Source organism: Calonectris borealis, chromosome Z (genome assembly GCF_964195595.1).
Source record: "Calonectris borealis chromosome Z, bCalBor7.hap1.2, whole genome shotgun sequence".
Taxonomy (NCBI): Eukaryota; Metazoa; Chordata; class Aves; order Procellariiformes; family Procellariidae; genus Calonectris; species Calonectris borealis.
This window is the reverse complement of record NC_134352.1, coordinates 57,273,295-57,288,077: the sequence shown is the minus strand read 5'-3', so window position 1 is coordinate 57,288,077 and position 14,783 is coordinate 57,273,295. Positions and strand designations below refer to the sequence as shown.

General features: G+C 42.4%; 1 long non-coding RNA gene across 3 annotated transcripts; it reads left to right on the top strand.

The window, feature by feature from the left end:
• Positions 1-3,640: 3,640 nt before the first annotated feature.
• On the top strand, positions 3,641-13,463 carry LOC142075165 (uncharacterized). Of its 3 annotated transcripts, XR_012670812.1 has the most exons (4): positions 3,641-10,023; positions 10,646-10,801; positions 11,581-12,536; positions 12,703-13,463. It is a non-coding gene; the product is annotated as an uncharacterized LOC142075165 (long non-coding RNA). The 3 variants fall into 3 exon arrangements; XR_012670810.1 differs by having other exon boundaries at positions 11,581-13,463; XR_012670811.1 differs by having other exon boundaries at positions 11,543-13,463.
• The last annotated feature ends 1,320 nt before the right edge of the window (positions 13,464-14,783 follow it).

The following is a 14,783-nucleotide window of genomic DNA, read 5'->3' as shown; positions in this document are numbered from 1 at the left end:
ACTCTGGAAGATCAAAACTTCTTAGATTTGAATATACATTAAGTAAAAAATGTGCAAGCCTAAGACTTGATTTGTAAACAGAACATGTCTCTTGTCATCTGAACTGTGTGTTTCTCAGTATGTGTATACATCACATCTCTTGCAGTATGTTAACTGCTTCAGCTATTCCTAGCTCAGTTGAAAAGTGATTTATAAATTTGTCTGGTGCTCGTTGTGTGTATGAGCCCTGCACTGAGATAAGTCAGCTTTGCTTAGTTTTAGCAATTTCAAACATTTCATTCCTAGTATGCACCCCATCTGAATGGAAGAAGACCCTGTATTTCACAGAGAGATACCATTGATCTCGGAGGGATGCAATGATGAGACCAATGTCTGAAGCAGCTTTGCAGAAAACAACCTGGTGGTCCTGGTGCACACCAAATTGAACATGAGCCAACAAGGCACCCTTGGGGCAAAGAAGGTTAACAGTATCCTGAACTGCATTAGGAGGAGCTTTGTCAGCAGGTCCGGGGACGTGATCCTTTCCCTCTACTCAGCACTGATGAGATATATCTGGAGTGCTTTGTCCAGTGGTGGGCTCCCCAGTAGAATAGAGACATGGACATGCTGGAGCAAGTCCAGGAAAGGGCCGCTAAGATGGTTAAAGGACTGGAGCGTATGACATACAAAGAGAGGCTGAGAGAGCTCGGACTGTTCAGCCTGAAGAAGAGAAGGCTCAAAGGCATCTTGTTGATGTGAATTAGTATCGGAAGGGAGGGTGCAAAGAAGGCAGAGCTGGGCCCTTCTCAGTGGTTCCCAGTGACAGGACCAGAGGCTATGGGCACAAACTGAAACACAGGAGGTTCTCTCTGAACACCAGGAAACACTTTTTTGCTGTGAGGGTGTCTGAGCCCTGGCACAGGTTGCCCACAGAGGTTGTGGAGTCTTTCTTCTTGGAGATACTCAGAAGCCATCTGGATATGGTCCCGGGCAACTGGCTCTAGGTGACCCTGCTTGAGCAGGGGGGTTGGACCAGATGACCTCCAGAGGTCCCTGCCAACCTCAGCCATTCTATGATTCTGTGATACACGATAGTTTGATTTGCAGAAGCCATTCTGTCCAGAGACCAGTTCCACGAGACCATAAATGTTATTTTTTCACTGCAAAATGAACTAAGTCCACCAACCCATTATGCATGACAAGAAACATCTGGCAGTAGGCTTCAGTCACTGCTGGCCTAGACTGGATTTAAACTGGCAACATAGATGTAAAAGGCACAGTATCACGTTACCCATCCCCACAGTGTCTAATGACTTTGCAGTGACCCAGTTTAATTTATTTTTCAAGAACTCATTATTTACAGGTGAATGTTCAGCTAGAAAATAAAAATGAACTAAGAAGACCCAACATTTCTGCTAAAAATGAAAATAATTTTTTTTTTTTAGTCCATAACTGTAAGCCTTATGAGGATATCGGTTTGCATGAAGAAATACATTTGAATTCTTAGGTGCAATTTTTGTTTTATCAGGTTTAAGTAATTCCAAAATATTTTCAACTTCCTCTCTGAGTTTCAAGAAAAAATGCAATTATTTTTATCATTAGATTAAAAGTGATTTATGACTGTTAAGTCATCCCTCTGCCTCCGCTGCAGCTGGTCCTGTTATTTTGCTTAGCTTTGAATTAGTTTCTACACAGAGTAATTTTTTAATTGTATCTTGCCCTTTCTCTATATGAATTTACTGCATTTTTCAAGGTGAGGTTTTTTCCTGGTAATCTCAGCACATGACTATATGAAGACAAAGGTCAGGGTAAATTGTTTTCGTATGTAACCTTCCAAATTCTTTACAAAAAAAGGGGAGGAAATCTTTTTTTAAGGTCTGTACAAATCCATGTTAAAGATGGAAGCATACTTTTTTTTCTTTTTTACAGGATTCCCTTTCTAGTACAAATTGACATGCAAAGCACTTGGAATACCTTTTGGACAATACACAAATAAAAGCACAATGCTACAATCTATATGGAGGGAAATTAACTCATTTCCTACCTTAATTTGAGAAAAGTGTCTAGTAAAATTTAAAATGGTGTAGCTTGGGCACTGAGGAAGATAAGCGAAGTGAAGTAAATAGCGGGAGGTTTTCTTGTTGCATCTGCTTCTCCTGGGAAGTAGGCAGCAGTAAGTGGGCCAGATGAATAATATTTAGCAGCTTTTATACATTTCAGATGCTGTTAATATTCTTTCTTTTCCCCTCACACACCTTCTGAAAGAAACAAAGAAAATGCAAAACCTTTTACTCATTAATATAAATGGCTTCCTGCTTAAATGTGTCCAATCCTCAATGCAAAGTATTGCACTGGCTGTTTTCAGACCCACATATTTTTTTGTTTTCCTTGCCATATATACTGCTTTTAGAATAGAAGTGTCAGGGTGTTTCCCCGCCACCACCTCTCTGGCACTGGAGGTGTACTCTTCACTCACTCAGCTCGTGAATAAAGCTGGCAATTCAGTGATTGTTGATGCAGAGAGACATGGCAGGGTGTGCCACGGCAAATACTGCCACAGCCTCTGTGCACTGTAAGACAAAGGCACAGCTGATGCAGTAGTAAGCCTCAAAGTAGTGTGCAATTATTAAGCTGTTGGTACATGCTCAGTCCTGTCAGCAGCTACCCAATAAGCGCGTTAATAGCTCTATTAATAATGCACAGTCTACTGTCACTTTTTCATTAAAAATGCTTGGACAACGGGGTTTACTGAATACATTGTCTAGTCTAGAAAACAGGTCACAACATGTTAAAAACAAAATGAGAAGTTTTTATAAAGGGATTTTTAGACTGGTCTCTTACTTTCCCCTCTCATCCTCTGAAAAACCTCTGAAATATTTTAAAATTCCTGCAAAAAAATCCATTTTCGATTTTTAACAAGGACTTGAACTGTAAGCTTACAAAAAAAATAGAATCATAGAATCATTAAAGTTGGAAAGGACCTCTAAGATCATAGAGTCCAACCATCAACCCAACACCACCATGCCCACTAAACCATGTCCGTAAGCACCTCATCTACACGTCTTTTAAATACTTCCAGGGATGGTGACTCAACCACTTCCCTGGGCAGCCTGTTCCAAGGCCTGACCACTCTTTCAGTGAAGAAATTTCTCCTAATGTCCAATCTAATCCTCCCTTGGCGCAACTTGAGGCCATTTCCTCTTGTCCTGTCGCTTGTTACTTGGGAGAAGAGACCAACACCCACCTCGCTACAACCTCCTTCCAGGTAGTTGTAGAGCACGATGAGGTCTCCCCTCAGCCTCCTCTTCTCCAGGCTAAACAACCCCAGTTCCCTCAGCCGCTCCTCATAAGACTTGTGCTCCAGGCCCTTCACCAGCTTCGTTGCCCTCCTCTGGACACGCTCCAGCACCTCCATGTCCTTCTTGTAGTGAGGGGCCCAAAACTGAACACAGGTGCGGCCTCACCAGTGCCAAGTACAGGGGCACGATCACCTCCCTGCTCCTGCTGGCCACACTATTTCTGATACAGGCCAGGATGCCGTTGGCCTTCTTGGCCACCTGGGCACACTGCCGGCTCATGTTCAGCCGGCTGTCAACCAGCACCCCGAGGTCCTTTTCCTCTGGGCAGCTTTCCAGCCACTCTTCCCCAAGCCTGTAGCGTTGCCTGGGGTTGTTGTGGCCCAAGTGCAGGACCCGGCACTTGGCCTTGTTGAACCTCATACAGTTGGCCTCGGCCCATCGATCCAGCCTGTCCAGGTCCCTCTGCAGAGCCTTCCTACCCTCCAGCAGATCAACACTCCCAACTTGGTGTCATCTGCAAACTTACTGAGGGAGCACTCGATCCCCTCGTCCAGATCGTTGGTAAAGGTATTGAACACTGAAACATGACTGTAAATCAAGTTCTGTAGGTTCACAAAAGGGGCTAGCAAAAGTAGTTCGTGTGTGTGTTGATCATGAGGAAGAAAGAGAGGTAGGTTCGGGGCAGGCAAAGAGGTGAATGATACACAATTTTGACTCCTATGCAGTAGAATTGTGTATCATTTTAGGAGTTCCTCACCCCTAATCTTGCTGTGCTGAACAAGGGATAGAAGGTAGATGAGACAGAAAACAAGCAGAGGATGTGAAACAAGTTACCAGTCAGCATTTACCTAGTTCTGTTTTATTGAAACTGGACATCCCATTCAGTGAGGACTTTGTATTTTGGGACTGTGCAGTCATATATTTTAAGTGTTTAAACGTCAAGAGCCACGTTTATGCTTGGGGTAACTTGGTTAATTAAAATGAAAACCAAAAATGCCATGAAGGATTATCCAGATGCAGCCTGCTTATTCTCTGTGAGGACAGTCAGAAAAGTCAGATTTTATCCATCAATTATTTAAACATGACATAAAACAAAAGTTAACTGGAGGTTGCAGCACCACTCTCTTACTTCCCCTTAACCAAGAGAGAGAAGGTTGGTGCAGGCGTATCTCTACCTCTTTCTCGTGGCAGTCAACACTTGCTTTCCAGATGCTGGTCCTTGTGTCTCTGTTTGCTTTAGTTGGGAGTGTGGCAGTATTTACCATACTTTTGAGTCTACATTCACACAGAGAGATGGGTGTGCTGAAGAACACGTTGAACTCTCTGCCTTGATCTGACGCTGTAATGAGGTAAAATAGTCCCCTGCCTCTATTATAAGGCGCTTGTATTTCAATCCATATGGTATTTTACTTCTCCCTTATTTTCATGACCACAGCAAACATAGTAAGAACAAAATTCTTCTCCAGTTAGATGATGACAGCTTGTGTTTTCGTCTCATGTATGCCAAGTTGCTGTGAAAGGCTGAATCACGACAGATAACTGCAACATTAAGTTCTTGCATTTTCAAAGTGAGCAGAAGACTTGTATTGGAAATTATACCTGAGACAAGGACCATTTTCACAACAACTTCCAGCTTGGGCAGCTGCTTCCTTCGTTTGTGCTTGGTATTCAGTGTCATATTTTCATGCACAATCCATTGCCGTGGTGACATATATGTATATATGATGCTTCATTACATTTACCACTTTTGATGGGATCGATGGTTTTAAGCTGTGTATTGCATCACCTGCCACTGGTGAATACAACCATTACATAGGCTATTCTCACACCAGGAGATGGAGATAAAAATAAAGAGAAGACCCCAATACTAAGACATGAATTCACTGCAAATGAAAGAGAACTATCTATATGCCAAATGTAATTTTCTTTTTCTGAAACAGCCATAGTTTCTGGTGGAGGTGAATTATATCCTCTTGTATTATTTCTGTTATGGTTTGTATCCCATTTTACTGTAGTAGTAGCTATTATGTGCATTCTCCCTTTGGGCTTCCAGCATAGTTGTTTGTCTGTCCATCACCTTCCATTGAAATCAATTTCATATGCACTTGGATGCCTTACAGACTTGAAGCAGTTACTGCTTCATTCTCCAGAATTACTTCCCATCTCCTTTGTCCTTCTAACTTGAAAGGAGAGAGAGAAGAAGGAGGAAAGAGGCATTGACCGTTCACTTAGGGCTTCTCATTTTCTGAGACCAGGACACCTTGTCGCTATTAGTGCTGTTGTCTGCTGGTGCAACCCTAGGCACACGGCAGTGCTCCTGCAGTTCTTGAAGTTTCTTTGGGTAGTTCTTAAGGTCAAGGAACAAAGCAGTGAAGCTGAGCGTGTCCGACATTCTGCAGATGCACAAAAGACAGTAAGTATTCCATGTCAGTGCTCTTAAGTGCTTAGAAGCAGTAGTTAAAATAGGTATTTAAAACTTCACAATTCATTTAAAACTTCACAATTCATTTAAACTACATAAGGGGCAATCATCAAAGTAAGAGCATTTTACTTCTGCTTTGGAAACCCTTATTAGACTGACTTCCATTGCTGCACCACTGTATGTAACTTTTTGCGCTGTTTTTTCATGCCATCCATATATACTACTGTTTCTGTGTGACAGTCAAGATTTAAATCCTAGTCATCTTGAGTGCTTATAGGAAAATCATTCACCCTGCATCATTAATCAAATTTTTCACTGCTTCTTGGGAATCTGAAAGATACAGAGACACTGTGTAGCAGGGCCCGTACCAGAATCTAGGTACATTACAGTGATGATTTTCCCAACATGGACAGCTTAAGGAAAAAAAAACTTGTCCTGTATCTGGCAAGTTGATTATTTCTGCTTAGGGGTAAACAAGTTGAAAAGGGTATTACTGTCTCTTTCTCCTGTGTCACTCAGACTCAATTCAAAGCCACCTCCTCATTCCCAGAACATAAATGCCAGGTTCAGCCCACCTGAAGCTGTAGTTAAAGGGAGAAGCTTGCATTTATTCTTCATAGGCACTCAAGTGACGCGTTTTTCCTTAGGAGGTGCCATGCAGTTATTCTGTCATTCTGACTAGGTCTGGGGCTGGCGCGCTCTGCCTTTCCAACTGTGCCAGGTCCTATTGCAGGTTAGCACCTGAGAGACATTGCTGCTACCGTCCCTCAGGTAGAAACTAATTCAAAGCAGGCGAACATGTTTCCCTGGATGGTGCACAGGGATTAATAAAGGAGGCAAACTTTTGTTAGGCCCAACTGTGTGAGTGGGCAGCTCATCACCTCTCAGAGCTCAGGTGAGTGCAACCATCTCACCCCTGCCTGTGATGTCCCTGCTGAACTCAACAGGTAGCCTTGCTGCCTGTTCTAACCGTGTCACTGTTCCTCTGATCTGCTTGCTTCCTTGAGACTGCTTGTTTTAATGGCCTAACATCTGTCCGATAAGAGATTTCTGGCCTTCGGGAACAACCCTGTTGCCTCTCTGGGAACAGGCAGTCATGGTTGGCTTTCTCACCGCTTCCCAAGTGTTCATGGCATTCTCCCTGGAGACGTCCGCATCTACTTGCTTGCTGCTGTAGTCTCCTTTAATGTAACTCTATGGGATCAAGCAGAGTAACGTTAGGTAGGTAAAGTGAATCACAGATGCTAATCCTACAAAATAACAAAGGCATCATCTACACTGCACAGTGGTGCGTCTTTCACCTCCAGCCACCTCGCTTGCCTAAGACCCATCAAGTGGTCTCCCTGAGGCTGTTCAGCCTTTGGAGTTACTGAGCCAAAAGTGATCTCTAGTTATTTTTAAACTAAATGAGCTTGCCCAGCGAAATATTTTTTAAACTTATCCCAGAATTATTTATGTCCAGGCACAGGATGAACAAATACAGTGCCAGACAGTGACAACTTCATGAAAAGATCATAATTTTAAACTCCAAAATATACCTACCATACAGAATTCACACAATTATGTTTTCAAAAAAGGAGATTCTTCATATGAGACAACTTCACACTTTGCTGCTCAAAAAGAGAGCAAAAGGTCCCCTGAGGACTTGCCAGAAGACCGTGCCCAAAACATCATGCCTCCTAACCTCCTTTCATCCTTTTCAGCCATCAGCCCCCACCTCAGTCTCACCATATACTTCGGTAATAAGCACTGGGACCCATCAAATGACAGCCCTGTTTGAGTAAGACCAGCCTTTATTCATCTGTCCAGGCTAAACTGCAAGCACAGGGTGCATGCTCTTCAGTGAGCACAAGGTCTGACAGTACACCATGTGATGTCACTATTTGACTTGACTACAGCATTCAGTCCTGAAAAATGCTGGAAAGATAGACATGAAATTTCAGTACGCATTTTTTACCTTAGTAATACAGAGAGCTACAGAAAATATTCTTCTGTGAAGGCTGCACTCACTGCAGGTGTAAACATTTTCAGGAAGGTCACACATGTATCATCTTTTTGCACGTTCACTGGTGGGCTTATTTTCCCCTCTAGTTTTGCGAGAAAATACTCTCTGTCTCACAAAAATGTATCCGTTGTCTTCTGATAGCCTTTACACCCAGTAGTCAGTGTCAAGGTTTACACTGGACTCAATCATGTCAAAGGCAGTAACCCATTGACTGTGTATTAAATGATCCCTCTTTGCAGAAGACTGTATTTTGCCTTTCAGATTTTGGATAGCAAGGACAATTTGAGTTTCCTGATAGCAAATTCTGAGGGACTTTTAAACAAAATGAAACTCAGTAAGTAAGGAGTGAGTGGGAAATTTTAAAAATACCTACTTTCATGATGGAGAAAGTAATTTTTGAGATCTCTACTGAAGCAACTCTTGCTCTGTAACACAGAAATGAATTTCAGCCTGATGACAGGTCTTGCAGACATGCTTTCAGAGGGCTGTGAGGAACCGTGTTAGTCCATGGGGTCTCTGAAGGCCATCTCTGGCCACATGGTCTCTCCATTCCAGCAAGGAGCTTCTTCATTGCTGCAGGGAAGGGAGGAGAGCCCAGGGAAATCTGCTTTCTCAAGCAACAGACCTCAAACAGGCAGGTCAAGCAGCCCATGCCCGGGGGACTCCAGGCTGGGAGACAGGCAGGTAGAATTAATACTAAATGAAATCCCTGGTCCTAGTTACGTAAGTATTAATGCTTGCATAGATTATTACAAATTGGCAACAAAATGTTTGTTGTAGGAGATACACAGCTGAATTTTCTTCTTTTGCTTGTAAATGATCAGGTATCCATGAAAATGTTTTCAAGTCTGAATGGGAGAAACCATTGTTACAGGCTAAAGGGGTATCTTGCTCTTTATGCCCTTCAATCATGAGTCTTTTTAGATGTGCAGTGCATCTCAGTCACGGCCAGGTTTGCACTGAGGATACCTGACCAATAGGAATTTGAATTATGCTGCCTATACTTCATGTAAACCAGCAAGCAAATGACAAATAGTAGTAGTTCTTGTCAGAATAAATTCAAGCTCAACTTTTATTTCCTCCATCCTGAACTGAAATTAAGCTGCCGGGTTTCAAATCTTAGTATTGATCCTTTGAGCTATGTGGTAGCCTGTTTTTATTTTTAATGAACAATACTTTCTTCTAATTCACATCTACATGACTACTCCTACTTTCATGTGAACAGCAATATAGCATAAGCAGAGTCTAGATTTCAACATCACAACAGGCAATATTTGGAGAATACCATCAGTGATAGGATCTACCTGAAAGTGTACAGTGAGTGGAAAGCAGACTGTTTTTAATCCTGCAGAGGAAAGAAAGAAAAGTCAAGCTCCCTGAGATTTTGTCTGAAATTCATGTTCTTTTCCTATAAAGCCCACTGTGATAGGCTTCCATTATAAAGAATAAATAGTATAATGTATGAAAGGAATAGAAATACGCCTGTACCCTTCTGCATTTGTATCTCCATATCTCTGACTTGCAATTTTCTGTTAAACCTCTGAACCTGCAGATCCACCATCCACCATGGTCATGGACAAATACCTCAGCAAAGCTGACCCTCAACCTGGCACTCACTGAAGTCCTGATGTAGAAGAGGAGTGAATTACAGCTAACTTGAAGAGAAGCTTATGTTATGTATACCATTCTGCACTTTTGTCTTTCCTCTGTGTCATTTCTGGACTCATACAACAGCTTTGGAAGGCAACTGTCTATACTGAGGGTTTAAGTTTGGTTTGGGCTTGGGACATATGCTGTCCCAAGGCAGATGAGCGCTGTGCTCTTGCTAGCGCTCGTTCTTCAGCGGAGTTCCACTGGATCCCAAAACTCCTGTCCGAAGTATCTCAAGGTTTGAAAATGAATATGTCAAAGATATAGGAGAAATGGGGAAAAAAATAGTCCATTTGAAAAATACTAGAAAAAGCAATCTTTTAGAATCTTTACTGAAATACATGAAAAATACATGTTGCTACAATTGGAAATAGCAATATTTACATGCGTGTATAAACTCCATTAAAGAATCATCCTGCTCCACCCTGGATACCAGATTTACATCCTTTCCTTCCCTCTGTTTATGTTTTTGCTAAATGCCATGTGATTTAATTTCCCTTCTCAGGCTCCTATGAACTTTTACAGACCTCAACATCTTGACTGATCCTACTCATTGACCTCCTTTCCTCCAAAAGCATCAGAAGGCAGTTGTATAACGGTGCTGATTCAATATATCAGGCTTTCCTAAGTGGCCAGAAATCCTTTGCTGCTCCAAATCCAGGCTCCAGGTATTCTGAAACAACACAAACTGTTGTGTTTTTCACTGAAAGAAAATAAAGCTGTGGAGTTGACTTACTCTGTGATATGCATGCTGGGGGGGAAAAAAAAAAAAAAAAAGCTAAAACAAACAAAAAACCCAACCAAACCAAACCAAAGCAACAAAAATAAACAAAACCAACCAAACGAAAGAATTATAGTAGAACAGCCAGAAACATGAAGACAATGAACATGAGGACATGCAAGTAAGACACAGGTGGCATCACTAAATGCTAGAAAAGATATTCACCTTTTGCTTTAGAAGCACTTAACTGAAAGATTAAAAAAGTAGTTAAAAAGCCTGTTTTGCTTACCTTTCATTGCTTTCCACTGTCATAGAATAGAATGGAATGGAATGGAATGGAATGGAATGGAATGGACTAGACTATTTCAGTTGGAAGGGACCGACAAAGATCATCTAGCCCAACTGCCTGACCACTTCAGGACTGACCAAAAGCTAAAGTATATATTAAGGGCATTGTCCAAATGCCTCTTAAACACTGACAGGCTTGGGGCATCGACCATCTCTCTAGGAAACCCATTCCAGTGCTTGACCACCCTCTCAGTAAAGAAATGCATCTATTTCTTCTCTAGACTTTATTAGACCAAGGAAGAAGAAACATTTCTCCAAGAATCTGTGCACAGCACTGGTGTATCTCAAGCCAGATGGGAATCTTCAGATTATATCAAAATGCAAACATTACCAAAGAAAATTGATCTAAGCAAACAACCAAAAAAACCTTTAGGGATGTAAGTATTTAGCTTCCTTGGGTTTCAATGGGAGAAATATGCTTTGCAGTAATACTTCCTTAAGTATTAATACTTCCATCAGCTTCTTGGTTTTATGACATAGGTGATCCTGAGTTTAAACACACACATAGCAATAGAGTATTTTCATGCCATCTCAGCATGTTGGAAACACAACCCAGGCTTTGGTATGTTGCAACATCTGAAAACACTAGCAAACTTAAAAGAAGGTTATATAAAACAATGACTACTGCATGAGGAAGGCATTTGACTAGTGACCATGTACTTCAGGCTCTTTAATTATTGTTTTCTCCTTGTAAATTAATGCAACTGTAATGTATTACAGGTAGAAATTAAGGCATAATTTGAAGTCTCCGGGACAGACAATGTTCATGGAGCACAGGAATAGGCCTGTCAGGGAGGGAAAACGAAGCGCAGGGCAAGGGCAGGGAGCTGGGAGCTGCAGGTGGTGGCGGGACAGGCCCGCAGCAATGACCAAGGTCAGAGACATGGTCAACGTCATGCTCAGACATCAGCCCACAGGTTACCCTAGCTCAGTGAGGCCCATGGCCAGGCAGGGCCCACTGGTGACACAGCTCAGGCAGGGTCCAAAAGCAAGAGTCCAGCTTAAAAGCAGCTCCCAGGGCAGGTGGAGGGATCTCCCTTGCTGAGGCTTTGACAGCTCAGGGTCTTCCAGTTTATCAACCGTTTGGGGTTTCGTTTTTTTTTTTCCTTTGCAAATAGAAAAGAAGTAATTGCTCATGTTCTTTCACCTTGTCCAGAGGACCTGAGAAGATGCCAGCAGGGCTTCGCTGTATGAAGAACAAACCATGAGAGAGCACCGACTGGTCCCTCTGCCCCCGCAGCGCTGCCTCGCTGCCATCTTGGCGCAGGGTGGAGAGGTCTGAGGGTGCACATGGTGCTCGAGCTCCTGGCTACCGCGAGGCAAGGAGGGTGGCACAAGCTTCCCAGGGCTCGGAGGGAACCCTGGCCGCGGGTGAAAGTTCATGATTTGCTTCTAGCACCAGGTAGCAGAAGGGAGAAATCAACTCCAAGGTTCTCATCTCTGTCTTCCACGATTTGTCACTAGTACAATATTTTGCTGGTGCAAAAACTTCCATGTCTCCTCTTGAACTCTCTCAGTCATAGTCCCATCCCGGTCTGCTTAGGACGATTATAATTAGCAGCCTAAAGTGAAGGAAAACAACAGAGCTTAATAAATTAAACTGTGCCACTGAAGCTGGGGGGGAATAATCTCTATTTCTGAAGAGCTCTACCCTACAAACTCATGCAATGACCAGTCAGTGTCTATATTTATAATGATGAAGCAGTGAAGTGAGATGCAATCGTGCATTCTCTAAACAATCCCACACTGGCTGGTCACTCTTTGAGGTAGTACAACGTCCCAATGTCCTTAACAGCTAACCGAGAATAGCCTTTTTGAAACAAACCCTTCTGTGTGTGGCAGATGTGTGTAAAACCAGGCTGATTGCTGCAATCCAAAATTTTACATCTCTGTGGGCGGATGGACCGTGTAGATGCAGTTTGCTGTTCAACTAGCACCTTTCTGCATAAGCAGGTACAAAGATGTGGGTTTTCTTTAAAGGTCAGTTTTTAGAACCTGCTTCCTTTTTTTCATTAATACAGTGTCTGTTTCCGTGGAAATAAACCTTTAGCAGAGAGCAAAAGACAAAAGTATCCAAAACCTAATCAGCATGGAAGTGCAGAAGTCCCCAAGGTCAGTGTATGGCTAGAAATCAAATTTAGGGGCTGTTGTTTGCAAACTTTTCAGCTTGTGTTAGTCTTGGGCTGTTCCTGGTTACTTGCTTTCTTCTCTCTGTTGCTTGTCCTCAGGTCTGGAAGGAGAGGGTTTTTCTCATTGTGGTTTTCTTTTTTACCAGCAGGACAGCAACGATAACCATAATGCAAAAGCCAGCCTATGAAATATATTTAATTCTTAACCAAGAAAATAACTTCAAATGACCGTGACTTCTCATTGGAGCAGACGTCTTCCTTTTAACTCATAGCATACACAACGTAAACCTCGACTTCATCTCCAAGAAACTCAAAGGCACTTTATTATATCAATCCAAAGAAATAAAAAGTCATTTCTTTCCTTACTTCCAGCTCACAACAAGCTGAAATATTCCTTCCACAACAGAACTGCAGCTGGTGGTTGATCAAGGAATAGCACAGCAAAGCTGACCATCGTAACCTACAGAGCTTTTGAATCTTTTAATGGTACAGAAATCTGAAATCTCAGACAAGAAGGGGAAAGGCGACCTTTTTCTGCTTCTGCTTTTTCTGCCTGCATTCTCTACAGAATGTAAGAAGATAAAATCCCCGAGGACATCCCTGCCAGGACCAGCAGCCTGCATGTGGATGTGGGTCACCACCAGCCCTGGAATCTCACCCCATGTGACTTGGTACAGTCTGTTGAATCCTGTGATGGGATCCTGCTGTTTGAGGAAAGCTTTGTTCTGCCTGTGTCTTAATTAGTTGGCGTAATAAAGTTAGCTGACATTCAGATCTTGGAAGAGCCTGCTCAGGCTGAAAGAAGTTCCTTCCTGTCCAATTGACCTCGAGTCTGGAAAGAAGTAGATCTGCTGATTCCTTTTTCTTTTCTGGCTGCAGCAAGTCACTGAAATAAAGCGCTTTGTTTGTGGCAGTGTTTTTGTCCCTTAGTGCCGACTAAAGCCTTTCTGGGAGATCTGTAAGATTTCTCCTGTATAAAGTTGGCTTTTTTGACTATTTATGTTTAGAGCTGTATATATAAACCAATTAAGAAAATAAATTAAGTGCATACAAACCAGTTCTGTTAGGAGCCACAATAGCCCTGAATTTTTCCTATGTGTTTCTGCCCAAGTTTGGTCAGAGGGCTTGGTTTTCTTTTTTGTAAGAGTTCAGCTGAGTTGTTTAATCTGGCATTATAAGCAGGTGTCTTTCTCTCTCCTTTTTTCCCCCTCCTGCTTTCTTTCAGCCTACCATTTCTCCTGCTCTGACCTCTTCTCCCAATTTCCCATGAAGTGGCTTTGGGAATTAACTCATTTAGTTTGGCATCTTTGGTCAACATCACAGCCTGGGGCCAAGCAGGCTTAGTGCTAAGTCCTTGGAGCGTACGCTAAACATCACCACCAGACTGTGACCCATTGAAAGGCATCGTTGCGTACAGACCCCTTGTTGGTCCCGCAAGAGGGAGTGATACCTCTAATGCAGCAAATTGCCAGACAGCCTTGCTTTTGCCATATCCCTGTGTTTAGGCATTTTCATTTGTAGCACAGATCTTACAATTTTCTTTCTTCGCTGTATAGAGGAATTGGCAGTGCCTGAAAGAGTGTTTTTTTAGCAGCTAAAGAATGAAACGGCAGGAGTATCCAGCCCATACTTCCTTCCTGGTACTTCACCCAGCTTTTCCGTACCTATTCAATTCCGTTTAATACAGAATTGCATTCCCACTAGGATTGCATATGCTGGTTCAGTAACCTACAGTATCCTGTTGAGCTTCTGGTTTCTATGTCCAATAAGGCTTTCTCTAAGGAAGTGGCAGCTCTTTTCTGCCAATGAAAGCATTCAAGTTAGAGGAAGGATAACTGTTAAAGAAATTTCATCTTTAAGTTAAATAGTGTTTTTGGTCAGTTGAAAAAAGTAAAACTAAGATTTAGCCCCTGTGTCAGAGTGTCCGACTGATCAGATGTCATGCTTTGTATGCACATTCTGACAACTGATGTATACCTTTCATTACTGTTTCCACAAATCCTGATACTGACTTCCAGACTTCAGTGCCATTACTGTTTGCACTGAGAAGTTCTGACGAAATTCTCTTTTTTCTCCATATCTCCATACTTCCTGGCTGTTCTAAAATTTCTCCTCAGTTTTGCTGACTCATTTGTCGAAGCTATCATTCCTTTTTTTTGGTGTTTTTTTTGTAGGTGCCCATGTCCTAGAGTCCAATCTATATGCCGTATGGATGCAATTATTCTTCTGA